The sequence below is a fragment of the Ranitomeya imitator genome, chromosome 4, assembly GCF_032444005.1.
Source record: "Ranitomeya imitator isolate aRanImi1 chromosome 4, aRanImi1.pri, whole genome shotgun sequence".
In the NCBI taxonomy this organism is placed as follows: Eukaryota; Metazoa; Chordata; class Amphibia; order Anura; family Dendrobatidae; genus Ranitomeya; species Ranitomeya imitator.
This window is the reverse complement of record NC_091285.1, coordinates 41,919,739-41,947,358: the sequence shown is the minus strand read 5'-3', so window position 1 is coordinate 41,947,358 and position 27,620 is coordinate 41,919,739. Positions and strand designations below refer to the sequence as shown.

Sequence of the window (27,620 nt, the reverse complement as noted above, 5' to 3'; positions counted from 1 at the left end):
GCTGGCTAACAGATGTAAATCATTCAGTTGCGGCAAGAAAAACTAAATCTCCGAGCACTAAAAAATACTCGGAGGACCCCCGAGCGTGCTCGAGAAATCTCGAGTAACGAGTATATTCGCTCATCACTAGTTAGAACACATGACAGGGTCTTGGGCTTAGTAGAGTAGGAAACATTTTGTGTACAAGATTAGTGGCCTAGGAAAGCTGAATCGTTTATCTGTATGTACCTGTGTTTTTGTGCAGTAAGTAAAAGTTATTAACAGCCTCCCTGTTTTCTGGACTATTTGGAGTGTACCACATTACATCCCATTACCAGGAAGAAGAGGTTAATTAAGTGCAGCCTGACACCACAAACTTTATTTTCTTTTATTTTTTGTCCCTACCATAGCGAAGTGGTAACATCCGCACACCACATAGTGGGCGACCTATGGCATGGTAGTGCATGAATTATATATGCAGCAGAGATGTGTTTGTATGCAGCATAGATGTGTGTTGTAGTGATGTGAGTGTGTATATATGTAGTGGTCTGTGTATGCTTTACTGCTGTGACTGTGTGTATATGTAGCAGACTGTATGTTGTAGTCCTCTGATTGTGTATGTATGTAGCAGACTGTGCGTGACGCAGTTCTGTGTTGTGTGTATACAAGTATGTGCTGTTCCAGCAGTGTATGTGTATGCAGCAGAGCGGTGTTTGTGTGCAGCAAAGCTGTATGTCATAGTGCTGTGATTTTATATATACAGTTAAAACCAGAAGTTTACATACGCTATATAAAAAGACACATATGCATGTTTTTTTCAATATCTGACATGAAATCAGAATACCATACGGTATTTTTCAGACTATAAGATGCACCGGACAATAAGACGCACCTAGGTTTTAGAGGAGGAAATTAGGAAAAAAAATGAAGCAAAAAGTGTGGTCAATTTTGTACTTAACATCCCCTATTCTGGTATATATGGTCCCCTCATCCCCATCCTGATACACATGGCCTCCTCGTCCCCATCCTGGTATACATGGCTCCCTCATCCCATCCTGGTGTGCATGTCCCCCTTATCTCTAGCCTGGTAGGCATGGTTCCCTCATCCCTATTCTGGTAAGAGTGGTCCCCTCATCTCCATCCTTGTATGCATGCCTCCTCATATCGCTATCCTGGTATGCATGGCCTCATCTCATCCTAGTATGCATGGCCCCATTTTTCTCCTGGTATGCAGGGCCCCATCCTTAGCCTGGTATGATTGGCCCCCATTCCGTTCCTGGTGTGCATGGCCCCATCCTTATCCTGATATGATTTGCCCTCACACCTATCCTGGTATGCATAGCCCCATCAGAAAACATTTAAAGAAAAAAAATTACACTTACCATCCCGTCGCTCACTTGCAGCGTCCTGCTCCATTGCCAGCAGCTGCTTTATGGTTGTAAGCAGCGCATGGCAGGGATGTCATGCGCTGCTTGCAAGTCGGAGGGCAGCTGCCAGAATACTCAGTGCTCTGCATGCAGGCTTGTGTGCGTAGAGAAGACTGAGTATTCATTGCTCTTCAGTAGCGCACACAGTGTCAGTCGCCAGCTTCCTGTGGGGCAGTGTAGAGGTCAGCCCGGACCGTATTCGTGGATGAGTTTATCAGGCTTTGCATGCCATGACCTCCCTTTACATATAAATAATGTTTCACTTTCAGCTTGTTTCTCCATACACTGCGCCGTCACAGTTCTTCCTTGGTTCTCCAGGGTCACCGTTGGCCATTTGTGAAATACACACAGTCCAGTAGTAACTCATATTACAGAACTCTACTTTCATAACTTCGCAGCACATCCAGGTTCAACACAGCATTCTCAGCAGATTTCTCATTACACGTCATTACAGATTTCCCCTTGCGTCACTCCCTGTCACACATCTCGAGATCAGGTCGTACCGCACTGTACATTTTCTCGGCATCCTCCCTGTCCACACCCACTGCCACTGGGTGTTCCTTCAGCCAATTTGCACCGGATCTCAGGGCATCTACCCTGTGGATGTACTTTAATGCACACCTGAAACACACTGCTTCTATGTGTAGCATCATTGCAAAGTCTAAAGAAGTCAGCCAAGATATCAGGAAGAGAATTGTGGACTTGCACAAGTCTGGCTCATCCTTGGGTACAATTTCAAGAAACCTCAAGTTACCTTGTTCAGCTGTACAAACAATTATACACAAGTACAAACAAGTTGTGAATGTCCAGCCATCTTTCCACTCAGGAAGGAGAGAGGTTCTGTGTCCCAGAGATGAACGTGCTTTGATCCGACATGTGCATATCAACCCAAGGACAAAAGCAAAAGACCATGTGAAGATGATGGTGGAAGCTGGTAAGATTGTATTAATATCCACAGCGAAACAAGTATGAACATGGGCTAAAAGACCACTCTGCCAGGAAGAAGCCATTACTCCAAAAGAAACTTAAAAAAATCCAGATTAATGTTTGCAAATGCACACAGGAACAAATACCTTAATGTTTGGAGACATGTCCTCTGCTCTGATGAAACTAAAATTGAACTTTTGGGGCATAATGACCATCGATACATTTGGAGTAACAAGGGAGAAGCTTGGAAGCCTAAGAACACCATCCCAACTGTGAAACACAGTGGTGGCTGCATCATGTTGTGGGATTGTTTTGCTGCAAGAGGAACTGGTGCACTTTATAAAATAGATGGCATCATGAGAATAGAAGATTATGTAGCAATACTGAAGAAACATCTCAAGACATCAATCAGGAAGTTAAAGCTTGGGCAGAAATGGGTCTACCAAATGGACAATGACCCGAAGCATACTGCCAAAATGGTAACAAAGTGGCTTAACCCCTTAATGACCGCCAATACGTCTTTTAACTGACCTGAGATATAAGAGAATAGCCTCCCCATACAGATGACAATCCAGCATCTGTCGGTTGTACACTATAGCTGACAACTTGCTGTACCAGCCACGATCAGTATTTGCACCATCTAAATCTGTTTAACCCCTTAGATGCTGCTGTCAATAGTGACTACATCATTATAAATGGTTAACAGTGTGTGGGGGCTTCTTCTTTGTCACAATTGGTGCCCTCAGATCATGATTTTGTTGTCCTGATGTTTGCCATGGCAATTCATGACCAAATAGTGGCCTTAGAGTCTGACGGCTATAGTAATCTGTTTAGAAGTTAGCAACATTTAGGTGGTAAAAATACACATTTTGATTTCTGTCATACCACTTTGCATTAATTCCTGTAAAGCACCTGAAGGGTTAATAAACTACCTGACAGCAGTTTTCAATATGTTTAGGGGTGCTGTTTTTAAAATGGTATCACGTTTGTGGGTTTCCCAATATACGGGACCCCTAAAGTCACTTCAAACATGGATAAGTCCCTAAAAAAATAAATTTTGTAAATTTCTTTGAAAAAATGAAAAATTGTTGCTACATTTTTAAACCTCCTAAAATGCTAACAAAATAAAATAACATTTTACAAATGGTGCTGATGTAAAGCAGACATGTGGGAAATGTTATTTATTAATGGTTTGCTGTTGTATGACTATCTGGATTAAAGGGATAATCATTCAAATTTAGAAAATTGCTAATTTTTTAACATTTTTCTAAAATTTTTGATATTTTTTATAAATAAACACAAAAAATGTTGAACAAAATTTACCATTATCATAAAGTATAATGTGTCACGAAAAAACAGTCTTAAAATCACTGGGATTTGTTGAAGCGTTTCAGAGTTATTACCACATAAAGTGACACTGGTCAGATTTCAAAAATTTGGCTCGGTCACTAAGGGGTTAAGGATAACAAAGCCAATGTTTTGGAGTGGCCATCACAAAGCACTGATCTCAATCCTATTGAAACTTTATGGGCAAAGCTGAAAAGGTTGGTGCGAGCAAGGCGACCTACAAACCTGGATTAGTTACACCAGTTTTGTCAGGAGGAATGGGCCCAAATTCCGACCAACTATTGTGAGAAGCTCGTGGAAGGAGATCCCAAACGTCTGACCCAAGTCATTCAGTTTAAGAAATGTATGTAAACTTTTACTTTGCAGAAAGTAATAAAAATACCTTATAACATTATCTCATTATTCTGGCATTCGGCAAATATTAATAATTATGGTAATCCTAATTGACCTAAAACGGGAAAGGTTTAATCTGACTTCATGTCAGATATTGAGAGAAACCTGCAGATGTGTCTTTTTATATAGTGTATGGAAACTTCTGGTTTCAACTGTACATCAGAGAGAATCAACATTTTACATTTTGGCAGTGACAGTTTCCATGGTAAAAGTTTAGTATCTGTATCTAATTTTTGACTTTTCGGTGCTTCTTGCGTGTCTTTTCTTTTTTGCTTTTTTTCATTCTCCTGAAGGAGACGCCACTTTCAGAAATGAAGTGTTCTCCTCATTGCATACCCAATTCCTTCCTGACACCCAGCGTCATGAAATGATTGTGACGGCGGAGAGAAAACTGAAATCTCAGAATTGGGAGAGTGTGAAATGAGTTGCGTTGATTGGGGACCTCTGCGCTGACCCCGACTGTGCTCAATCTATTGTGTCCCTTCTCTCCAGGACCTCATTGACTATTCTATCATCTCCGCGCCTGCCATCCCCAGTAAATCCAGAGGGTGACAATGGAGATAAGTATTTAAGTGTGTTCCCTGGAGGATGCAACCCTTGGCATGGAGGAACAGTGAGCAGCAGCATTCAGGCTCAGTTCACCTCCCTCCCCTCAATTCTGCTCTCTCCCTCCAAGCATCTACATGTCTCCGGCTGGTGGTGGGCTCTGTGCCTGGTGGACATCTGAAGCCATACTCCATGCTGTGGTCCAAGGACTCAGGGATGTAAATCCTACAGGTAACGTCCTATATCTTATTCTATACATTCTGTGTACCTGTCTGCATCTTACTAGGGAGCAAAACCTCCAGTCATTTCAGGGAGAATAGGGCACCGGTCACACAACAGAGTTCATGCTTTTGGGTATTTGATATATCAAGATGTGATTATTGTGCGATCTGACTAATATCTGTGCAATTGATCCAGGGGGGAACAGTAAGAACAAAGCAACTTACCAGACATGGCTAAAGAACATTGTATGGCTTCTATAACATGTATTGTAATGGGGTGGATGGTCTGTGCATTGTGCTGATAGGGTGATGGTAATGTAGTGGGTTAACCTGCAGTCCTATGTAAAGTCAAAGATCACACATTGTAATAAGAGGCAGAGACTGACACATTTACCGCCAAGGTTTCTATCTACACTCAGGTGGTAAAGGTTCATTTGTAATCTTGTAGAAATGCTCAGAAAATGCATCATGGCACAGTGCATCAGATGATAAGAGATAGATAGATAGATAGATAGATAGATAGATAGATAGATAGATAGATAGATAGATAGATAATACATAGATAGATAATAGAGATATAGATAGAAGGATATGATGATCAATAGAGAGGAAATGGATATGTAAGCATAGATAAATGTGAGCTTGATGAAAGAGACATAGAAGGAGATAGATGTATAGATAATGAATAGATGAGTATAGATCGTTAGATTGATTGTATATAAATATTTGAAGAATAGATGGATAAATAATTGATAAAATGACATATATAAAGATGATGGATGATAGATACATAGATAGATATGGGATAGATAGATAGATACATAATAGATAGATAGATAGATAGACAGACAGACACACAGATAGATAGATAATAGATAAATAGATAGATAGATGACAGATAGATAGATAGATAGATAAATAGATAGATAGATAGATGATAGATAATAGATAGATGATAGATAGATAGATAGATAGATAGATAGATAGATAATAGATAGATGATAGATAGATAGATAGATAGATAGATAGATAGATAATAGATATGTGATAGATAGATTGATAGATAATAGATAAATAGATAGATAGATATATAGTTAGATAGATAGATAATAGATAGATAGATAATAGATAGATAGACAGATGATAGATAGATAATAGATAATAGATATGTGATAGATAGATAGATAGATAGATAGATAGATAGATAGATAGATAGATAGATAGATATCCTGATGTGTAAACCTACATTTGGACATTAATGTGCACATTATAGCCCTCTCCCAAAATTCAGAAAAGTCTATAACTATACAGATAACAGTAGGATGAGCTGCGGTCGCTGGGCAGACTGGCCAGGTTGATTAGGCAAGAGGTCCACAGCAGCTCCGGCCGTCGCCTCCTACAGAGGATGGGTCTGATGATAAAATATAGTACAACGGTCAGCAGAGCTCTAGGACCTGCAGGACACAGTTACATTTGATGAAAATATAACCGCGTCCTCTAGTTCCTATATTTTACCATATACATATACAGATGTCTCAGCCCTGGGGTTGTCATCTGACAGCACTCACCTTTATATCACATTGCTCAGTGGCTTGGCATAGGACTGCAGGTAAACTGCTTTAACTGTTTGAGTGCTGCACGCTTCATATATTTGCAATGAATGGAATCTGAACATAGAAAGTATCCTGTCTATAGTCACAAATGTTTCCGAATTACTGCTCACACATTTCACTTTATTTTCCACTCGGAGGGATCAGAGTCGCCGATTAGTTTGGTGATTGGCAGGTTCTTTGTACTGTGCTGGGTTTGGGACATGGATGCATTATCACAAATGAATTGTTCTCATCTACTATAGCTTAAAAGGAACCTGTCACCGGTTTTTGTGTCTCTGGACGCCTGCCACCATCATATCTGCTCCTGTGCTGCATTGCACACATGTGCTATCATCTCCTGACTGCCCCTCTAAGTCCCCCAAAACACCGTTTTAATTGCTTTTGTGATGTCTTTAAATGTGGATGGTCCGATCCGATGGGCGTCCGATCCGATGGGCATCCGATCCGATGGGCGTCCGATCCGATGGGCGTCCGATCCGATGGGCGTCCGATCCTATGGGCGTCCGATCTGATGGGCGTCCGATCCGATGGGCATCCGATCCGATGGGCATCCGATCCAATGGCCGTCCGATCCGATGGGCATCCGATCCGATGGGCATCCGATCCGATGGGCGTCCGATCCGATGGGCGTCTCATCCGATGGGCGTCCGATCTGATGGGTGGCCGATCCGATGGGCATCCGATCCGATGGGCGTCCGATCTGATGGGCGTCCTCGCTGCGGCGTTTGTGCCTCCTCTCTGTCATATGGTTTCAACGAGGCAGAAATGTCATCAGATGGATCATGGGTATAAGAAAAAAATGAATAAAAATAACAATATGACCGCAAAGACAATTAATCTCCTGTATAGTAATAAGTCCATTATCACTACGTACACCGACTGCAGAGACCCGTGTGTCGTAACCAGTGCCTTCCCCCATCCCACCACTCCGTAATAAAAGATACCAACAATCCAGGATGGGTTGAACAGGTCGGTCACAGTTTTATTATTTGCAAAGTAGAGAAGGGCAATTACACATCGCGACGCACTCATTGCTGAAGGCCCCAGCCGACGACCGCTGGGCCAGCAAGCCGATGAGAGGTTACGAACCTTTGCCCCCCTCTACCTACCGCCACTGTGACGTATATAAAAGAACATCAAAATTTCTTTTTTTTTTTTTTTTTAATTTAAAATTCAAAACATTTTAACAGTAATTGCACAGCACATTTACCAATTTATAAGGGAGGGAGGGTGGGACAACAGCTTCCAAGGGTCAACCGGGGAGAAAGAGGGAGAACCTGGCCCCGTCACTAGAATTTAACCCCTGAGGGTGTGGCCTGACTCACCTCCTCTCCCCGGTTGGTCCGCTGGGCGTCCCAATCATGACCTCACCTGGGGAGGTAGTGGGAGGGGGGAATTGGGCACTGCACAGATTTCCCCTAGCTATCCCTTAGGGGCTCTGCAGTCAGAGGCACGCACCTTATACAGTACCGTGCCTACCAGACTGCAGAGACCCGTGTGTCGTAACCAGTGCCTTCCCCCGTCCCACCACTCCGTAATAAAAGATACCAACAATCCAGGATGGGTTGAACAGGTCGGTCACAGTTTTATTATTTGCAAAGTAGAGAAGGGCAATTACACATCGCGACGCACTCATTGCTGAAGGCCCCAGCCGACGACCGCTGGGCCAGCAAGCCGATGAGAGGTTACGAACCTTTGCCCCCCTCTACCTACCGCCACGGAGGATCATGTGTATGACCTACACAAGACTCCGACCCCCACACAACATCATTAGAGCCTGTTCAACACCATCCCGCAAACCCTCCAAGAATATGTCCAGCCCGATGTCCGTGAGGTGGATGCCGTCCGGTCTTAGTAAAGCTAAATTGTTCCCTTCTAACTCTTGGTGTCGAACCACAATGCCGTACTTTTCTCTCACAAACTTCGACATCTTTGTGTTAATCCTTTTTCTTGCGTTTTCGATGGCTTTTACATCCTTAGCTCCGTGCCAGACCGCTCGAGGTATTATCTCTGACCACACCACCACCATATCTGGTAATAAACAGACAAACCGCTCGATGTCCGTTGACATTACTGTGTACAGCTCGGCCCCTTTCCGCTTGCCCAAATCATTGCCTCCGGCATGTAGCACCAGAACCACCGGCCCCTTGGTCTTCTTAGCGATGTCGACCAACTCCGGGAAGATCTGACGCCACCGAAGCCCTCTGACGCCTCTCCAGTTGACTTCCAAATTTGGGAAGCCAAAATTGGTTCCCCCCGTCCTGAGTTTGGCCCTTTTGCACGCCCAGTAGACAAAAGAATGCCCCAATACCCAAACTGTGGGCTTAAAGCTGCCTGTAAGAGACAAGAAGTGTTAGAGCAGGTCTGGTCTTATGTATCTTGCAAAGCATGCTGATTTCCAGTGGCCCATTCTCTGCACCTCGACTTCCGATACCCCCACTCTAGCTGCTTCGGTCGCCGCCCCTATTCGGAAGGAATGTGTCCCATATTCCTTTGGAGCCACGCCGAGTGCCTCTAGGCACTGTCTAAAAATCGCTTGAAATTGATATTTAGTAAGAGGGGACCCGTCGGTGTGTGAAAGGAGGAATCTACCCGGATGTCTTATTAGCACATAGTTTTTAACTATTTTTACGGGGCATATAGGGCCGCCTGACGCCTTGACCAATACCCATGTCCCCCTCCCGGTGGGGTCGCACTTGGATCTCCGTACTCTAATGCCCAGAGCTTCGCTGCATATGACGAGGTCTTCATTGATTAAGCCGCCTATTGATGCTGTTTTTGACTGCGGCACTAATTCGCTGATGCGAAGTGCACCGAAGAAGGCGATTGCGAACGCTGCGGATATCAGCGCTGCCTCGTATTGTGATTTGCACACCGATGAAGAAATTGCAATTATGTCGGCCAGCAGCCTTAAGGAAACTGGGCGGCGGCATTCCTGACTAGGTTGCAGCCTTCTCCAGCCTTTAACGGCTTGTTTGATGAAAAAATATTTGGTTACGTCCACCCACCCCAGCAGCTGAAAGAAGAAGGCTATTCCGGACAGATGACGTTGTGCTAATGTCCCCGACGCACCTCCCCGCCTGAGCTTTTCTAAGAGTTCTACTAAGACGTCGCATCTCGCCTGGTCGCACCTATCGACTGGTCTTCCTTGCGTTAGCGAGCACCACTCCTCCCACGCCTTACCATAAACCTGCCAAGTCGCCGGTGTCACTGAAGCGCGGATCAAGGGCATCAATGATTGGCCACCATGTCCAAGAGAGAAGGAGGACACCGCAGGCCCGACGTTCGCGCCCTGGGGAGGAAGAGTTTGAATGCCTGCCAATCGGAAGATAACAAAGAGTTAACAATTTTGTCATCTACAATCGCTGTAAATCTGGCCCGGCACCAGATGTTGTGCTTCAGGCATAATAGTGCTAGGCGGCGCAACAGCGCGAGTACCGGCTGAGAAGAAGAGGACATGCTGTTTAGGGCTTTTGCTGTTCTCAGCTGCTTTGTTGTAAATCTGATGTTTGTATTTTCCAATTGGGCACCCCATAGCTCGACTGATGTTACTATCGCCAGAATTTCCACCAGTGCTGGGTCACGGCCCCATGCGGCCGTGGTCCATAGTTCAGGCCATTGGCCTTTGCACCACTGGTTTTTGTATATCGCCGCGAAACCATCATTAATATTTCCACCAACCATCAAGTCTAAATCTTTGCTTGGCGTCTCCTGCGCCATAACGCATGTATGCCCATTGTAGGACTCCAGCAATGTCCTCCAGACCAGCAAGTCTGCCTTCAGGGAGCGGTTTAGCCTAATTCTGTGGCTCGGCTGGGCTATGCCCTTGGTTGCTAGTGATAGTCGGCGTGAAAAAGCTCTGCCCGCCGGCATTACACGACAGGCAAAGTTGAGCAATCCTAGCAGGGACTGCATCTGCTGCAGGGTTACATTTTTTGCGTCGTAGCAATTTTTAACCATTTGCAGAGTTTTTTGTAGTTTATCTGCTGGTAATCGAAACACCATTGCATTGGTGTCTATTTCAATACCGAGGAAAGGCAAAACATTACAAGGGCCGACTGTTTTATCCGGTGAGAGTGGTACCCCAAATTTTCCGGCTAAAAACTTAAACTTTTGGAGAAGAAAGGAGCAGAGTCTGTAGTCCCCGGGACCGACGAACAAAAAATCGTCGAGGTAGTGAATCGTTGAGTTGCTAGCGGTTTCGTATCGTAATACCCAGTCTAGGAAGGTGCTGAAAAGCTCGAAGTAATGACAGGAAATGGAGCAGCCCATTGGTAGGCACATATCGAAATAAAATAGCCTGTCCACCTCACAGCCTAATAAATGAAAACATTCCGGGTGAACGGGCAAAAGGCGGAAGGCTGACTCTATGTCGGATTTCGCCAGCAGGGCATCGGGCCCAGCTGCGCGCACAAGCTCGACCGCCCTGTCAAAAGAAGAGTAGGTTACGGATGACTCTTCCGCGGGTATCGCGTCGTTAACCGATGCGCCTTTTGGGTAGGAAAGGTGATGTATTAGCCGATATTTTCCTGGCTCCTTTTTGGGAACGATACCTAAAGGCGAGATTCTGAGATTTTTAAATGGCAACGAACTAAAAGGTCCCGCCATCCTGCCCAGCTCAACTTCTTTTTGGATTTTTTGCTGTAAAATATCAGGGAATTCGCGTGCCGATTTTAAATTATTTGCAATAGTTGGCGAGGGGCTGGGTTTGAAAGGGATATAAAAACCGTGTTTAAAACCAAAATATAGTTGTTCCGCTGCTTCTTTATTGGGATAAAGGCTTAGCCAAGGGCCCATTGCGGTTACGTTCACCGGGGTTAAACCTCGCAGGTGCTCTATTTGACTGGCGGGTACATCTGGCCGCAGGGTGTCCACCTCCGCAGGAGGAGCATTCGTGTCTATATTTACAGGACCCTTGGAAACGGCAGTATCCATCGTTAAACAGTAAGCAGGCCCCAGGTCCGCGTGCGACCACTGTATTCTGGCCTGTTGCTGTTGAGTGATAAGTGGTCGCTGCCGAAAAGGGGGGCTGTTTTTGGGACAACATCAGTCGTAACCAAACGTCCGTCGCTTTTACCCCCCAGCCCAAATCCGGTTGCATGGCCAACCGACTACGGAACTCCTCGTCGTACCGTTTCCATGCCGACCCGCTGTGACACTTATATGAATTATAAATTAGATCTTGGTAAATAAATAATTCGGAACAACGCTCTGGGTGCTTTTGGCCCATTATACATCCGAGAACCGCGAATGCCTGGAGCCAGTTATTCATTGTTTGAGCTATTTTTGGTTTGCTCCTATCTTGCAACCGCTCACCAATCCTCCTTTCCTTGTCTACAGACTGTTGGTCGGCCGATAACAGTGACTATATATCCACATAACCATTATCCCAAATTTTTTGCTTTGTCTCCAAGTCAACATGCGCTCCCAGTGGGCTAACTCCACAGAAAAATGCATCCTTGTGCAGACTAGCTGCTTGGGTGGTGCTAGTGTCAGTTGGTACGCCTGGGCGTGTCAACTGCTGAACTAGGGTCTTAATAGCGGCCGCCAGCTCGCTTTCTCCCACATTTTGCATTGTAGAATGCTCACCAACATCAAAGAACTCACCGCTGTCAGATGCCGGCCGAGTGTCTCTGGACGGAGGTACTCTGGCTCCTGCCGTGGCGCTGTCCTGGTGCTGGCCGCCCGCCCAGGAGGATGAAGATGGCAGGCCAGCGGCCAGCGCCGTGGCACGGGGATGTATTCTAGTCTGGTGCCGAGCGTCCCCTGGAGAGGGAGGTGCTCTGGCGTCAATTGTCTCCATGGTTCGGTGCTGGCTGGTGGACCAGGGAGGTACGTATGGCGTGTCTCCCTGTGCGTCAGCCCGGGACGGAGCTCGGTGCTGGCTGGTGGACCAGGGAGGTATGTATGGCATGTCTCAAATGAATAAAAATAACAATATGACCGCAAAGACAATTAATCTCCTGTATAGTAATAAGTCCATTATCACTACGTACACCTACAGTATGGAGAATTCTGATTCAGATGTGCTTTGTATTATTATTATATCTATGTGCTGCGCATGTGACTCCATATGTAAGTTTAGAGGGTATGTATACTTTTTCTGGGGTATGTTTACTTTTTCAACCATATTTTGTTGCTTCAATCCATGTAAAATATGTAATGTAAAAAAGTAACACAACTTTCCAAATAGTCTTCAGACAAAATACTCCATCGTTTTATGTATGCAGCTCAAATGCTGATCTGTGTGTCTCCATGGTAACAGACTACAACAAACCCTAGTGTAGTCTGAATTTCATGTGCTGCCCTTTTCATTTTATTATTATAAGGACTGCTGGTTTTCGACATGTCAATACAAGATCTAATGTTTCTTTTTTATCTGGGACTCTTGAGATCATTGATAAGTTTATGGGGTATTTCTGCCCCTTCTTTAAAGGTAATTTAGAAAAGAAGGAAACAGTCAACGCTTCACCCCATCCGTGCCCCAGCGCTGCTGCTTTCATTGTTGATGTGCTCTTTAACAGTCATCTGACCCTGCAGTGGTCACTTTCGCACCAGTAAAATCCCTCTCATTCAAAATGGCAAAAATATAATTATAATGGTAAAATTTCATTTTCTGTCCTTCTGTCTTCTTAGCTACAGGAGTCTGTCAGGATGTTTTACCCCATCATACAGCTCCCTCCACTAGATAGATGCCTTGAAAGCTTATTTAATGAAAAGGATTGTTTCAGTTTTTGATAAACACTGACACTTTGCCTCAAAAACAGCGCCACCTCCGTCTACAGGTTGTGTCTGGTACTGCAATTTTGTCCTATTAAAGTAAATGGAGCTAAATATTGAAAATAACCAATAGACAGGAGTGGCGCTATTTCTGAAAGTAAGCAGACATGTAATTAGAAACATGAAATAATTCAATAAATAAAATATGTTCTTAGCTATAATGTTAACATAAGGAGAAAAGTCTCCTCCGGAAGTTACTCCAGCCTAGACTGTGCCCCAAGGTTCGGTCCGTAAACGTTCCTAAATCCTTCCCTTCTGGTTTTCATGGGCAGCTTCAGCTGTGACTCTAATCCATAAGGAAGACTGAAACCAATGGCCCAAAAAAAAGGCACTGCGCATGCACCATATCACTACTGGACGACGCACCAAAGCTGTCAATCAAGACCCGATGCAGGTGTTTTGGCGAATTTAACATCCAAACCTCAAGACTCCTGAATAATGTCCAGTGGATTTTGTCAATTATGATACTCATATTAATGGCAACATTCATTAATTTCACATTACCTATCTAGCAGTCTGTTCGGGAAACATGCGCAGATAGACTCCCTGTAAATGATACAGACTGTTCACCTACAAAACTAGGAGCAGCTTAGAAGCTTTAGTACATAGGGGCAGATAATCATTCTGTACCAGTTCTCTGGCGTAATGTTGAGTAAAATGTTACAACTTTTTTAACTTGACACAAACAGGAGGAGATTATCAGAAAGACCATGGCCAGCAGACACTCAACAAATTTACAATAATTACAGAAAATTGTTGAAAATTGTTTCATATCAATTCTATGCCATCCATAGATTTCATTTTCTGGTACACGGATAGCCAACAGATAGGCCAAATTTATTAAGAGGTTTTAGAACACTCATCTCCACCATTCTATTTGTTCAGGATTTGAGTATGTAACTTCAGTCTTAAAAATTTCTCCATACTGCTTTGTTGTTGAGGTCAACGTATGACAGTATGCAGTAAACTCTTAAGCTTCCCCTAATGGTGGCTACAAGAATACAGAATTTGAAGATGTTTTCCGAGAAAAGTATATAACCTAAGAGAATGCCATTATAAATAAATTCCTTAAGACTTTTAATTACCAAATTACAATTGTTATTTCTAGAGAGATAATCATCTTACAATTAGGATGGCCACCACTTTGTTACACAGACAAAAACCTGTCCTGGAATGATAAGACAGGAGCCTATAACATGTATTGTCATTCAGAAAGGCTGGGTGGACATCAGTGTGAGCAGCATCTTCTTCCCTACCTAGTATCCACAGTATTAGATCAAATAAACATGGTGGACAGCAGTGTGAACAACAGCCTCTTCCTAACCCAGTACTCCAGTATCTCCATTATTAGATCAGATAGACAGGACGCATAGAAGTGTGAGCAGCCTCTTCTTACCTCAGCATGCCTGGTATCTCCAATATTAGATCAGATTGACATCATGCACAGCAGTGTAAGCAGCCTCTTCTTACTTCAGCAACCCGGTATCTCCAGTATTAGATAAAAAAGACAAGGTGAGCAGCAGTGCAAGTGGCCTCTTCTTACCTCAGCACCTCTGGTATCTCTAATATAAGATCAAATAGACACGGTGGACAGCAGTGCGAGTAGCTTCTTCTTACCTCATAACTCCTGTTATCTCAAGTATTAGGTCAGACACAGAGGGGACAGCAGTGTGAGCAGCCTCTTCTTACTTCAGCACCCTGGAATCTCCAGTATTAGATCATATAGACTGGATTGACAGCAGTGTAAGCAGCCTCATCTTACCTCAACACTCCTGGTATCTCCAATATTAGATCAGATAGACATGGTGGACAGCAGTGTGAGCAGCCTCTTCTTACGTCATCGCTCCTGCTGTCTCCAGTATTAGTTCAGATAGACTGGGTGGACAGAAGTGTGAGCGACATCTCCTTACCTCAGCATCCCTGGTGTCTCCAATACAAGATCAGATAAACTGAGTGGACAGGAGTGTGAGCAGCTTCTTCTTACATCAGCACCACTTTAATCTGCAGTATTGCATCAGATCGATAGTGTGCACAGCAGTGTGAGCGGCCTCTTCTTACCTTAGCATCCCTGGTATTTTCAATACTAGATTGGCTAGACAATGTAAACAGTACTGTAAGCAGCTTTGTCTTACCTCAGAACTCCTGGTATCTCCAGTATTAGGTCAGACACAGGATGGACAGCAGTGTGAGCAGCCTCTTTTTACTTTAGCACCCTGTTGTCTCCAGTATTAGAAAAAAAGACAAGGTAAACAGAAGTGTAAGCGTCCTCTTTTTACCTCAGCACTCCTGGAATCTCCAGTATGATCAGATAGACAAGGTGGACAGCAGTTTGAGCAGCCTCTTCTTACCTCAGCGCTCCTGGAATCTCCATTTTTAGATCAGATAGACAGGGTGCAAGGCAGTGTGAGCAGACTCTTCTTATCTCAGCACCCCTGGTATCTGCAGTATTGGATCAGATAGACAGGTTGCATAGAAGTGTAAACATTTTCTTCATAACTCAGCACTCCTGGTATGTCCAATATTAGATCAGAAAGGGTAGACAGCAGTGTGAGCAGCTTTTTACCTCAAAACTCCTGGTATCTCCAGTATTTGGTCAGACATAATGTGGACGGCAGTGTGAGCAGCCTGCTCTTACGCCATCACCCCTGGCATCTCCAGTATTAAATCAGATAGACAGGGTGGACAGAAGTGAGAGTGGAATCTCCTTACCTCAGCTCTCTGATGTCTCCAGTATTAGATCAGATAGACAGGGTGGACAGCAGTGTGAGCAGCCACTTCTTACCTCAGCACCACTGGTATCTCCAATATTAGATCAGACAGGGAGAATACCAGTGTGAGCAGCCTCTTCTTACCTCAGCACCACTGGTATCTCCAATATTAGATCAGACAGGGAGGACAGCAGTGTGAGAAGCCTCTTCTTACCTCAGCACCACTGGTATCTCCAGTATTAAATCAGATAGACAGGGTGGACAGAAGTGAGAGCGGAATCTCGTTACCTCAGCACTCCGATGTCTCCAGTATTAGATCAGATAGACAGGGTGGACAGCAGTGTGAGCAGCCTCTTCTTACCTCAGCACCACTGGTATCTCCAATATTAGATCAGACAGGGAGGATAGCAGTGTGAGCAGCCTCTTCTCACCTCAGCACCACTGGCACAGTGGGGCAAAAAAGTATTTAGTCAGTCAGCAATAGCGCAAGTTCCACCACTTAAAAAGATGAGAGGCGTCTGTAATTTACATCATAGGTAGACCTCAACTATGGGAGACAAACTGAGAAAAAAAAATCCAGAAAATCACATTGTCTGTTTTTTTAACATTTTATTTGCATATTATGGTGGAAAATAAGTATTTGGTCAGAAACAAAATTTCATCTCAATACTTTGTAATATATCCTTTGTTGGCAATGACAGAGGTCAAACGTTTTCTGTAAGTCTTCACAAGGTTGCCACACACTGTTGTTGGTATGTTGGCCCATTCCTCCATGCAGATCTCCTCTAGAGCAGTGATGTTTTTGGCTTTTCGCTTGGCAACACGAACTTTCAACTCCCTCCAAAGGTTTTCTATAGGGTTGAGATCTGGAGACTGGCTAGGCCACTCCAGGACCTTGAAATGCTTCTTACGAAGCCACTCCTTCGTTGCCCTGGCGGTGTGCTTTGGATCATTGTCATGTTGAAAGACCCAGCCACGTTTCATCTTCAATGCCCTTGCTGATGGAATGAGGTTTGCACTCAAAATCTCACGATACATGGCCCCATTCATTCTTTCATGTACCCGGATCAGTCGTCCTGGCCCCTTTGCAGAGAAACAGCCCCAAAGCATGATGTTTGCACCACCATGCTTTACAGTAGGTATGGTGTTTGATGGATGCAACTCAGTATTCTTTTTCCTCCAAACACGACAAGTTGTGTTTCTACCAAACAGTTCCAGTTTGATTTCATCAGACCATAGGACATTCTCCCAAAACTCCTCTGGATCATCCAAATGCTCTCTAGCAAACTTCAGACGGGCCCGGACATGTACTGGCTTAAGCAGTGGGACACATCTGGCACTGCAGGATCTGAGTCCATGGTGGCGTAGTGTGTTACTTATGGTAGGCCTTGTTACATTGGTCCCAGCTCTCTGCAGTTCATTCACTAGGTCCCCCCGCGTGGTTCTGGGATTTTTGCTCACCGTTCTTGTGATCATTCTGACCCCACGGGGTGGGATTTTGCGTGGAGCCCCAGATCGAGGGAGATTATCAGTGGTCTTGTATGTCTTCCATTTTCTAATTATTGCTCCCACTGTTGATTTCTTCACTCCAAGCTGGTTGGCTATTGCAGATTCAGTCTTCCCAGCCTGGTGCAGGGCTACAATTTTGTTTCTGGTGTCCTTTGACAGCTCTTTGGTCTTCACCATAGTGGAGTTTGGAGTCAGACTGTTTGAGGTTGTGGACAGGTGTCTTTTTATACTGATAACAAGTTTAAACAGGTGCCATTACTACAGGTAATGAGTGGAGGAAAGAGGAGACTCTTAAAGAAGAAGTTACAGGTCTGTGAGAGCCAGAAATCTTGATTGTTTGTTTCTGACCAAATACTTATTTTCCACCATAATATGCAAAAAAAATGATAAAAAAACAGACAATGTGATTTTCTGGATTTTTTTTTCTCAGTTTGTCTCCCATAGTTGAGGTCTACCTATTATGTAAATTACAGACGCCTCTCATCTTTTTAAGTGGTGGAACTTGCACTATTGCTGACTGACTAAATACTTTTTTGCCCCACTGTATCTCCAATATTAGATCAGACAGGGAGGATAGCTGTGTGAGCAGCCTCTTCTTACCTCAGCACCACTGGTATCTCCAATATTAGATCAGACAGGGAGGACAGCAGTGTGAGAAGCCTCTTCTCCTACCTCAGCACCACTGGTATCTCCAGTATTAGATCAGACAGGGAGGATAGCAGTGTGAGCAGCCTCTTCTTAGCTCAGCACTCCTGGTATCTCCAGTATTAGATCAGATAGACAGGTTGCATAGAAGTGTAAACATTTTCTTCTTACCTCAGCACTCCTGTATGTCCAATATTAGATCAGATAGGGTAGACAGCAGTGTGAGCAGCTTTTAACCTCAAAACTCCTGGTATCTCCAGTATTTGGTCAGACATAATGTGAATGGCAGTGTGAGCAGCCTGTTCTTACGCCATCACCACTGGTATCTCCAGTATTAAATCAGATAGGCAGGGTGGACAGAAGTGAGAGCTGAATCTCCTTACCTCAGCACTGCGATGTCTCCAGTATTAGATCAGACAGACAGGGTGGATAGCAGTATGAGCAGCCTCTTCTTAGCTCAGCACTCCTGGTATCTCCAATATTACATCAGACAGGAAGGACAGCAGTGTGAGAAGCCTCTTCTTACCTCAGTACCCCTGGTATCTCCAGTATTAGATCAGATAGACAGGGTGGACAGCAGTGTGAGCAGCCTCTTCTTACCTCAGCACCACTGGTATCTCCAATATTAGATCAGACAGGGAGGATAGAAGTGTGAGCAGCCTCTTCTCACCTCAGCACCACTGGTATCTCCAGTATTAGATCAGACAGTGAGGATAGCAGTGTGAGCAGCCTCTTCTTACCTCAGCACCACCGGTATCTCCAATATTAGATCAGACAGGGAGGACAGCAGTGTGAGAAGCCTCTTCTTACCTCAGCACCACTGGTATCTCCAGTATTAGATCAGACAGGGAGGATAGCAGTGTGAGCAGCCTCTTCTTAGCTCAGCACTCCTGGTATCTCCAGTATTAGATCAGATAGACAGGGTGGACAGAAGTGAGAGCTGAATCTCCTTACCTCAGCACTGCGATGTCTCCAGTATTAGATCAGACAGACAGGGTGGATAGCAGTGTGAGCAGCCTCTTCTTAGCTCAGCACTCCTGGTATCTCCAATATTACATCAGACAGGGAGGACAGCAGTGTGAGCAGCCTCTTCTTACCTCAGTACCCCTGGTATCTCCAGTATTAGATCAGATAGACAGGGTGGACAGCAGTGTGAGCAGCCTCTTCTTACCTCAGCACCACTGGTATCTCCAATATTAGATCAGACAGGGAGGATAGCAGTGTGAGCAGCCTCTTCTTAGCTCAGCACTCCTGGTATCTCCAATATTAGATCAGACAGGGAGGACAGCAGTGTGAGAAGCCTCTTCCTAGCTCAGCACTCCTGGCATCTCCAATATTAGATCAGATAGGGAAGATAGCAGACATTATTACAAGAAGGGGCAAGGATGGTGGACATTAATACAGGATGGGGCCAGCAGGAGGGGACATTAGTACAGGATGGAGGCCATTATTACAAGAAGAGGCCAGGATGTTGTAAGCTTTTTCTTACCTCAGCAGTCCAGGAATCTCCAATATTAGATCAGACGGACAGGGAGGGCAGCAGGGTGGCAGTGTGAGCAGCCTCTGTCAGTGATGCAAGATGGTGAACATTTTAATTACCGGTATATTGATTTCTTCTAAACAAAATTATTGAGATCTTTGATTTAAAATAGCTTATTTTGTTAGAATTTATTTCTAATATTATTTAATAAAGTAATTTTTCTCTGTTCCCGGGGAACCGTTTTAAGATTCATATTGCTTTCTAGCTATATTTAAGTCGGAAAACTAGGCTAATACCATTATAAAGATATATTTTAAAAAATGATCTTCAACAGTGGACATGCACATTAAGGTTATTCTAACATTGAGCAATTTGAGAATATTTCCCACCTAAACATGATGGAAAATATGGAGCTGATATGAATGATTTTAGTCATTGGCATTTTATGAGCAAATCTATACTGAAAACAGCCTATGATATATGTAGACTTGTGGTATGGACCCTGCCTTCATAATATTGATCTCTATGGAGACGGGTTACAGAGGTTACTTTCAATGGCCCCTGTATTGGATAATTAGATCGTGCTTGCCTTCAAAGGCTGTATAGGTCACTTAGGATGATTCAATAAATTCCTATAATGCAATTGTTACAAAAAGAAACAGGTAAATTCAATTTGTTAGCGTAAGAGAAGTCCTTTTGCATGAGATGGGTTATTTTTCTTGGTTCAATAATCAGCATTTTTCTAATATGTAGCGGAACAAAGATTTTAGTGGAGCAGAAAATGGTAGCACCCGGAGGCAGGGAAAGATGAGAGATGGAATTACACTCTGCGCTGGAGTGTCTGAGATTTTACGTAGAGACTTTGACAGGTGATACACAGCAGCTGGATGTCACGCTGGGGGCATTTATGCAAACTGCGATCCAAATACATACTGAAATTTTACATGTACTGTCTATGAATCCAGAAAGCGTATACCAAGTATGTCAACGTAAAGAGGTCAATATAAATCCTCATCATGTTATTCAATCTTCAGGTCAAGCAGCAAGACAATAGACATTAATAAATTTGCATTTTTTTATTATCTAGGTATGCAAAATATTTAATGCATCCTGTAATAATGTCCCCACCCCGTAATAATGTCCTCAATCCTGTAATAATATCTTCTATCCTGGCTCCTTCTTGTAATAGTGTCCTTCTTCCTGGCTCCTTCTTGTAATAATGTCCTTCTTCCTGGTCCCTTCTTGTAATAATGTTCCCCATCCTGCACCCAAACTGTTATATTGTCCCTCATCATGTCTCAAAACTAATAAAGTCCCCCATGCTGGCCTCATCTTGTAATAACGTCCAACATCCTGACTATTTCCTGTCATGATGTCTTTCTTCCTGGCCCCTTCTTGTAATAATGTTCTCCTTCCTGGCTAAAGACTGTGATAATGTCTCCCATGCCGGCCCCATCTTGTAATAATGTCCAACATCCTGCACCCTTCTTGTAATGATATCCTCCATCCTGTACTAATGTCCCCTCCTGCTGGCTCCATCCTGTATTAATGTCCACCATCCTGGCCCCTTCTGGTAATGATGTCTGCATTCTGTAATAATTCCTTGCTCATTTATGTAATAAACTCCCACATCCTGACCCCTATCCTGTAATAATGTCCTCTGTCGGGGCCATTTCTTGTAATAATGGCCTTGATCATGTTATAATGTCCCTCATCTTGGCACCATCCTATAATAATGACCACTGTCCCGACTCCAACTCTGTAACAATGTTCCCTGTCCTGTATTGTGGAGCATAACTCTGTTAATACAATGTAGATGATATTTTTTGTCTGTCAATTGACATGTTGGCACCAATTTTCAAATCTGAAAAATGACTATTTGATTTTCAAATTCCATTGGGGACTTGAATTGCACAGAGAGAAGTCTTTGTAAATTAAGCAATAAAATTATCAGAAAAACCTGCGTGTAACAGATGCTGATATAGCAGCAAATAAGCAAACTTGATGTGTGTGCATGCAACTTAAGGCTATGTCCACATCTTGTGTTTTTGCTATTTTTTTTTTATGCAAATTAAAAGCTGCTTTTTACAGCACCAGCAAAAGCTATGAGATTTCAGAAATCTCACGTTCACATTTTTTTTTTCTCACAGATTTGCTGAGATGATGATTTGCCTTGGACTTCTCTCTAAGAATTGCAAATGGCGAATTCACAGCATAAATTGATATTTTGCATTGATAAAATCAACACCTCAAGTTCACTTCTGCTGCCGATTTTTCCAGCAACGCTTGTTTTCAATTTGGCAAAATCTTACCCAACTTGCTGCCATGGTATTACTGTACCAGATTATCCATCCACAAGTCCGAACATAAAATCCACATGTGAACATATTTTCCAGGGAGAATCAGATGAAAGGAGAACGTCTGTGATCTAAGTTCATCAATGATTTCCAAAGCTTTAAGGATTCTTTAAGACAAATATTAGATGCGCCAGAACTTCTGCATGAGATGAGCAGATAGTGCTCTTGATTCTGTAAATATATCAGTTTTTCTGCTTTTTTTCGATGATTTCGAAGACTTTGTTATCAAACATTGTAGAAGACTTCAAGCAAATGGGACTTTTCACTTGAGAAAATCGAAACTTCTGTGAATAGTCATTATGGCCTCGGTCGGCTGCCCACATAGAAGGGATGATACTGGGAAAAAAGAATCATTTGACTGTATTGATAGATCCTCAGCAGCTGGAGAAAACTAATTACTCAGAAGAACAGATATAAACCAGGGCAATTTGTCAAGGGTCTGTCCTGTAACCTTTATAACCTGATCATATGTTTCGCATGATTTACCTTCTTCAGGTCTTCATGTATTGAAATGAGTTATCTATACAAAGAAATCCATTAATGTGGATCTCTATTTCCTCTTTTGAATCGATACTCATCCTATTCTCAAATTGACTGATGGTAGATGAATATGATTATTGTGTTCAGTACATTCAAGGTTTATGGCTTATCCCAGGTTGTCTCGCTTGACGTGCATTATTAAAAGGGCAAATAAATGTGAAATTTTTGTCCTCCATCTTTGGCTTGTTTTTCCTTGACCTTGGCTTGTGTTCGTTTTACCAATTGCAATTAGTTTTTGGAAATTTTTCAATTTTACCGTATACAACAGCTGCAGGCTCATGCTAAAGAGTGGGAATGTGTTTAGCAGAAAGCAGATGGCGCTATGTTAACTGTTACACTTTATTATTATTATTATTTATTATTATAGCGCCATTTATTCCATGGCGCTTTACATGTGAGGAGGGGTATACATAATAAAACAAGTACAATAATCTTGAACAATACAAGTCACAACTGGTACAGGAGGAGAGAGGACCCTGCCCGCGAGGGCTCACAATCTACAAGGGATGGGTGAGGATACAGTAGGTGAGGATAGAGCTGGCCGTGCAGCGGTTTGGTCAATCGGTGGTTACTGCAGGTTGTAGGCTTGCCGGAAGAGGTAGGTCTTCAGGTTCTTTTTGAAGTTTTCGATGGTAGGCGAGAGTCTGATATGTTGTGGTAGAGAATTCCAGAGTAGGGGGGATGCACGAGAGAAATCTTGTATGCGATTGTGGGAAGAGTAGATAATAGGGGAGTTGATATGATATGTGATATAGGAGTTGTTGATATGTGTGTACGTCCTCAGTTTTGTTTGTCCTTCTTGTTGAACTCTATGTTGAGATGATTCATGTAATGATTGGGGTATTTTCTAAGGCTTCTTCCCCCACACTATCTCCTGATGATTCTGCTGAAAGACAAAATTCTGCAACTACAGTAGCTTCTATGGCAACATAGATCAAGGATGAGGCAGGGGCAACAATGTGGCACAGAGATGATATTAGGAAGTGGGGACATGAAGTGCTGAGAGTGCAACTCTAACCCTGTGTGCAGACAGAGGAACTTAATAAAGGACTAATGAAGGAAGCAGCCATCATCTGATGTGTCAGAAAGAAGAGAAATGCACCTAAGCTAAAGTCAGCAAAAAAAAGTGAGATCTTGAGGAATTTTGATAAATAGCCAGTGACATAAAGTTACCATCCAATGAAGACCCCTATTATGAATACGTTGGGGAGGCAAGGAGATCAATTCCTGAATAATTACTCCTCTTCTGGAGTGTCTGTCACCAAGTTGTGTAATCGAATTATCGCTTGTTACATGGCAAGTGTTAGCGAACACAAGGAATAGCTGAGTAGTTCTCTTTAAAGTGACTGATGCAAGTGGCATAAAGGCGAGGAAGAGTGTAGATCACTCAAGAATGCACAGTGATCAATTACCTGCTAAACAGGTAATCACAAAGATCAATTCTGCTGAACAGCAACATCTATGTCTTACTCAGGATTCCTTACAAATATATCACAAGAAGGTCTTTTACCTACAGGAGTTATCCACTATCAAAATCTTAGTCCTTTTGCGCAGTTAGTCATATATATTGGAAGAAAGCAGGCGCTAAGGTCCTGGATGGCAGGTGTGTGTCACTGAGGTGGCTGGCCTCGGTGATGTAAGTCCCCGGAGTAAGTCCATCAGTAACAATAAATTAATGAGATGATTTTATTTTTGACTGGATTTTGGGTCCAGGATTTAGGAGCAACTAAAAGAAGCTGGGAGGGAAATGTCGTTTCCATGCTCCAATTCAGGACTTAGAGGCCTAATAACAGGCAGTAGGGATAGCTCAGTAGATGATGTTGAGCTAGAGAAAGACATTGTCTTAGAAAAGCCTTTGACCGCAAGTTGGCAAGACTATTTGATTTGTTTTGCCTTACCCAAAAGAAAGGACTGGTTTGTTGTTCATTTGTGCTGAAGAAAGCGGTTTTCCTTTTTGGAGCTGAAAAGTTCATGAAGCACAATAAACTTTACTTTGTTTTGATTGCCTGTGCCTGTGTTTATCCAAGCAGCGACCAGAGAGCTGAAACCCTCATAATATTTAAACCTGTAATCACGGTCATTGGGTACAGTGCTGGGTCTCCCCGTCCGCTCCAGATGTATGGTAATGGCTGTGATGCTGATGCCACATAGACTGAGCAGCAGCCAATCAGTTTGTACTGCAGCTCTGAGTGGAGCATTCTGATTACATAGGCAAAGCCACTGAGCTCACTTATTGGCTGCCGCACTATCAACATGAGATCAGCAGCGCAGCCAATACCAAACACTGGGAGAAGCAACAGAGACTCAGTGCTGGACCCAAGGAGGGCGAGTAAAGTATGGCTTTTTTTATAGCAAACTTTGTCCGCAGACAAAATATTTTGAAAGGGAACAACCTCTTTAAGTCTCCAGTGATTATATCTATGTTAATAGTTTCACAAATATAAAATCAGGATTTCCCATGTTGGTAAAGCCCATTTCAGGTGGCTGTAGCAGGGTCCCTCTTACGGTCGCACCTAGAGCCTGCTACTGGATGAGACTTAGAGCTCGTATGGACCTTAATTCATGGCTGTCTGAAATTGGGCTGAATATAAGTGTCACGCCGATAACGGCGATAAGGGGCAGGACGGTGTACTGGGACCCGCACCTGTCCCTGCCACTATAAGGGGCCCTGGCTTTCCCTTATCTCAGGGGTACCTATGATGGTTAGAAGGGCTAAGCCACCAGCGTATCCCTGTCTCCTGTGCAGGCCCTATCAGTGGCCCCCTCTCCCCCCCAGGGAGGAGGACTGCACCAGTGTATAAATATGACAAGCAAACAGGGTATACAGACAAGGTGACTAAAAGTCTCAAACTCACCAAATGCTCACACAACCACAGAGGATACACAGAGAAGGGAAGAGAAGGAAAAAACTAGGAAGGAAAACAGGTTTAACATGCAACCAAAACAGCAGACACCAATCTCTGTAAATAAACCTCCAAGCTCCTAATACCACGCTCCTTCAACCTCCAAGCCAGGCAGCAGAACTGATCACTGACATCTTTTGTAGTCAAGGCTGAGTCTATATAGGAGAGGAGATTGCAAAAACCAATTCAGCTGAGAGTCCAAGCCCTCAGCAAATTTAGCCACAAGGTTTATCTCCTGCCCTGCTGGCAAAAGACAGCCAGGTCAGAATTCAGGAGAAGAGCTTCTGTTCATCGTGTGTGAACGAGGCCCAGAGCGCCGCGATTCTCTGGAACCTCTCTGTCGCGGAAGCGCCGTGACAATAAGATTCATTTTTTGTAAGATTGTAATGATATTTTTCAGAGTTCTGTGCATGTATAACAGAAAGAAAATTTATCAGGAAAATGTCTGTAATTAGGTTTGCACTTGTCTGCTCATTATCAGATTATAGTCTTTATTAAAATTAATTACTGTGAAGGTGTTCATCACTGTCTATGGGTCTCTTACCTTATCTCATAACTTCATTATTCCATGTCTCTAGCTTTCAGTGTATTCCCCTGATATTAGATTATAATAGCTTTGTAACTTAAAGGGAATCTATCACAACATTTGAACTATCTAACCTATTAATATGGGCATACAGGTTATAGACTGCCGAAAAGTCATACCTGTATGCCTCATATCAGATGCTTTGTTGTGGAAGTGTAACGTGGCGCGAGGTGGAAGCTTAAGCAAGATACTCGTCTTTCATGCATACTATATGAAGATCGGGATCCTGGCTTTGTGTGTGCTCTTGCTAGCTGGGAGACACGCCTCTGCAGATTGCATGGTGTTGCTATATCGGGCAGGCCAGGAACAGATGTTAAGGAAGAAAATGAGGTAGCCCAAACTTAAAAAATAAACTTCTTTTTGCTTACATTTGATACTAATTAATTTCTCTTTTCAGACTCTTACATCTCATGACAATCCAGCAAACTATTATGGAAGACTTTGTCTTCCCCTGAGAGTGCCGCATGGGTCGGGTGTAATGCTTCGGCTGCTACCAGCTACTCTCAGTTCCCAACTGTTTCATGAGGACCCAACTACCTGAGGTGCATCGGTAAAACTTCTCACTAAAGCTTTGAAAGTCCACTATTCTCTGTAAGAAAGTTTAAGTCCCAATATTTTGACCATTGCTTCCTTCAATACACACAATTGAGTTCCCTCACACTGTAGACAACTGTTCACTAAAGTCCTGGTGATACAATCCCAGAGAGTCAATGGTACTTCCGCTCCCAGTGATCTCTGGCTCACAGAAAAGGGTGCCCTCCCAATTTCTTTCCTCTCACCTTGCAGAGTAAGAATGTAATTTCCGATGCCTCAGTTTAATAAAATCATTGGGAAATCACTTGGGACAACGCTGAAAAGGAGCGATGGCAGTCAGAATGCGCAGGCACGGGATTTCCAGCCGTGCGCCTGATGTCACAAGGACAGAGTGGCAATAGGGGAAGAGAAAGATAGGATAATGAAGAGAGGAGGCAGTATGATCTTCCGGGCAACATCCTCCCAATAGCCTGGAAGTGGTCATTTACATGAAGAGATGAAAGCTGATTTTTCCACAAGGCATCTGATATGAGGCATACAGGTGTAAGGGTCTGGTGAATGAAAGATGCATTTAATCAGCATTGCACAGCACCTGCAAGTAAATGCTGACATCTGCTGGTTGGGCTGGATAGGCAGAAACTGAAGGACTGAGAGTGTTTCCTGGATGGAAGAATTTGAGGCGGATGCCGGGTCAGGAGGTAGCTGTGGCGCAGTTGCTAAATATAAAAGGCTGAGATAGCAAAGCACAAGTCAGTTGATGTCAGGATGTGAAAGGAAGAGCATATGAGGGCAACACAATGGGCTCATTGTCAACATTGTTCTAGAACTACCTGAGAGCTGTCTGATCCTGTCGAGGTCTCGGCAACCTAAGTCAAGCACTGAAAAGACTGACTTTCTAGGTCAAGCACTAAAAACTGACTTTGTAGGTCAATCCCTGAAATTCAGATGCTGATCGCCGGCCAGAGAGAAACGGCTGTCATCCCTAAAAGAAGACCTCAAGTGAACAGCGCTGTTACTTCCAGCATAGACGTACGGTACGTGCTTCAGGGAACAAAGGCGGCCAGAATGAGAAGCACATTCTGTATCAATTGACTCATATATTTAGGACTTGGAGCCTAATGAGAA

The 27,620-nt window shown here is 43.6% G+C and overlaps 1 protein-coding gene across 1 annotated transcript in view; it reads left to right on the top strand.

Moving 5' to 3' along the window:
- The first annotated feature begins 4,774 nt into the window (after positions 1-4,774).
- The window catches only part of LOC138673934 (neuropeptide Y receptor type 2-like), a 79,388-nt gene continuing 56,542 nt past the window's right edge, over positions 4,775-27,620 (top strand). Inside the window, exon 1 of the mRNA XM_069761957.1 lies at positions 4,775-4,850. The gene's annotated coding sequence lies outside the window, so the exon portion shown is untranslated. The remainder of the gene's footprint in view (positions 4,851-27,620) is intronic.